Below are 3536 nucleotides of genomic sequence, written 5' to 3' on the forward strand. Positions count from 1 at the left end.
TTTATTTATTTATTTATTTATTCATTTAGAGTGCACAAATAGGGGAGGGGGTCAGAGGGAGGAAGAGAGAATCCCAAGCAGCCTTCGTGCTCAGTGCAGAGCCTGACATGGGGCTCGTTCTCACCGACCCTGAGATCATAACCTGAGCTGAAATCAAGGATCGGACTGAGCCACCCAGGCGCTCCAATAGTCTGTTCCTCTTTATTGCTGCCTGTGCTCCCTTGTGTGGACATACCACACCTTGTCTGTGCGTTCATCTACTCAATGGATGTTTGGGTGATTCCAATCTTTTAAAGATAAACATAAAGTTACTGTAAACATATGTATATGTCTTGGCCGAGATGCATATTTTCATTTATCATGGGCAAATATCTAGGAGTAAAATGACTGGATCATATGGTAGATTCGTGTTTGACTTAAAAGAAAACTGCTAAACTGATTTCCAAAGTAATTATAGCATCTTACATCCCCACCAATACTGTGTGAGTGTTCCGGCCACTCCAATTCCTAACCAAAAGTTGCTGTTTCCGAGTTTTTAAATAGTAGGCACTTTGATGAGTGTGAACAGGTACCTCACTGTGGTATAATTTGCATTTCATAATGACTGATGAGGTTGAGCACCTTTGCATGTGCTTATTTGAGTGAAGTGTATGTTTTGCTCACTTAAAATATTGGACTGTTTCCAGGCAACTGGGTGGCTCAGTCAGTTAAGCAATCAACTTAGGCTCAAGTCATGATCTCACAGTTTGTGAGTTCGAGCCCCATGTGGGGCTCTGTGCTGACAACTCAGAGCCTGGAGCTGCTTCAGATTCTGTGTCTCCCTCTCTCTGCACCTCCCCCACTCACACTGTCTCTCACTCAAAAATAAATAAATAAAAATTTAAAAACTTTACAAAAAATAAGGTTGTTCCTTTTCTTACTATTGAGGCTACTAAGTTCTTTGATCTGTATGTAAGTCCTTTATCAGATACATACTTTGCCAAGATTTTTTTCCTTCTATGTGGTTTGTCTCTTTATTCTCAACAATGTCACTTGAAGGGCATAAGTTTTAAGTTTTGATTAAGCCTAATTTATCAGTATTTTCTTTTGTGGATCATGCTTTGGGTGTCACATCTAAAACCTTGCCCAGCCCAAGGACACAACGAATTTCTCCAGTGTTTTCTCAGGTGATTTATGGCTGTAACATTAATTGTGTTACATTTAGGTCTATAATCCATTTTGGTTCATTATTATATGTGGTGCAAGGTAGAGATCAAAGCTGATTTTGTTGCATAAGATTTCCAATTGTTTCAGCACCCACTGTCGAAGAGACTATCTTGGGTTTATTGAATTGCCTTTGTACCTTTGTTGAAAACCAACTGACCATCTTGAGGGTTTTTATTAAGAAAGGATGTTGTAGTTTGTCAAATGCTTTTTCTGCATCTATTGACAGGATCACAGCCAGATGGCCAACAGACACATGAAACAGTGCTCAACATCACTCATCATCAGGGAAACACAAATCAAAGCCACACTGAGGTACCGTCTCACGCTGGTCAGAGAGGCTAAAGTGAACAAATCAAGAGACTACAGATGCTGGTGAGGGTGTGGAGAGACGGGCACCTCCTACACTGTTGGTGGGAATGTAAACTGGTGCAGCCACTCTGGAAAACAGTGTGGAGGCTCCTCAAAAAACTATCAATAGAACTCCCCTATGACCCAGCAATAGCACTGCTGGGGATCTACCCAAGGGATACAGAAGTGCTGATGCATAGGGGCACATGTACCCCAATGTTCATAGCGCACTTTCAACAATAGCCAAATCATGGAAAGAAACCAAATGTCTATCAGCTGATGAATGGATAAAGAAGACGTGGTATATATGTCTATATACAATACTACTTGGCAATGAGAAAGAATGAAATCATGCCATTTGCAGCAACATGGATGGAATTGGAGGGTTTTATGCTAAGTGAAATAAGTCAGTCAGAGAAGGACAGATATCATATGTTTTCACTCATATGTGGATCTTGAGGAACTTAACAGAAGACCAAGGGGGAAGGGAAGGGGATAAAAATAGTTCCAAACAGAGACGGAGGCAAACCATAAGAGACTCTTAAATACAGAGAACAGAATGAGGGCTGTTGGGAGCTGGGGGAGAGGGTAAAATGAGTGATGGGCATTGAAGAGGGCACTTATTGGGATGAGCACTGGGTATTGTATGTAAGCCAATTTGATGATAAATTATATTTAAAAAAAACAAGCAAAAAATGAAAATCAACTGACCATGTATGGTAACTTCTATTTTCAGACTCTGGACTCTGTTTCATTGATTTATTTATCCATCTTTACACCAGTAAAGCACAGTATGATTCGTGTGGATTTACGATCTAGAAGTCAGGGAGTATAAGCCCTCCAACTTTGTTCTTCTTTGGCAAATTCCTTTTGATTATTTTAGGTCTTTTGCATTTCTATATGAATTTTAGAACCAGTTGGTCATTTTCTACAACAGAACTTGCTGGGTTAAGTTGGGAAAGAGCTGAATCTATCGATCAATTTGAGAAGCTCTGACATTGAAAAATACAGTCTTCTGATCGTGAACACAGTCTATGGAACGTAAACACAATTTATCTCTCTATTTATTCATTTAGCAGTTCTTTAATTTCTGTCATCAATGTTTATGGTTTTCAGCATATAGGCACATACATTTTTATCAGGCCATCCTGCATAAGTATTTGTAGTGTTTAATGCTATCATACGTGGTATTTTTATTTCAATTTCTTATTGTTAACAACTAATATTTAGAAATATAATGGAATTTTATATATTGATCTTGAAACTCACTCAATAAACTTGACAAACTCACTTATTAGTTCCAGTAAGTTTGAAAATTGTTTTGATTCCATCAGGTTTTCTATATAGATGATCATGTGATCTGTGAGTCAAGACCATCAAACCTTTTCCTTTCCCATCTGGATACCATTTATTTCCTTTACTTGCCTTATTGCACTGGTGACAATCTCTAGCAAAGTATTGAATAGAAGGGAGATGAAATCAAACATCTTTGTCTTATCCTTGTTCTTAGGTGGAAAACATTGCCTCTTTCACCATTAATTATGATATTAACTGTAATTTTTCACTGACACCCATTACACATTGAGGAAGTTCTCACATATGGAGTTTACTAAGGTTTTTAAAAATCAGAAATAGAGGTTGGAGTTTATAAAATGTGTTTTATGTATTTATGATGATGATATGTGTTTTCCCTTATATATTTTGTTAGTGAGAATTACATTGATTTTTTTAAATGTTTAAGCAAATCTATATTCCTTGTATAAGTGTTTTTTTCATCTATTTTTATAAGGAATATTAGCCTTTAGTTTTCTTTTTTGGAATGTCTTTGTCTAGTGTTGGTATCAGGGTTACTCTTGCTGTAGAGAGCGGGCTGGGAATATTCCCTCCTATTCAGTTTTCTGAAGGAGTTTATATACAATTGATATTATTTATTTCTTACACGTTTGGTAGAATTCACCAGTGAGGCCCTCTGGGCTTGGACT

This window comes from Suricata suricatta, chromosome 1 (genome assembly GCF_006229205.1).
Source record: "Suricata suricatta isolate VVHF042 chromosome 1, meerkat_22Aug2017_6uvM2_HiC, whole genome shotgun sequence".
In the NCBI taxonomy this organism is placed as follows: domain Eukaryota; kingdom Metazoa; phylum Chordata; class Mammalia; order Carnivora; family Herpestidae; genus Suricata; species Suricata suricatta.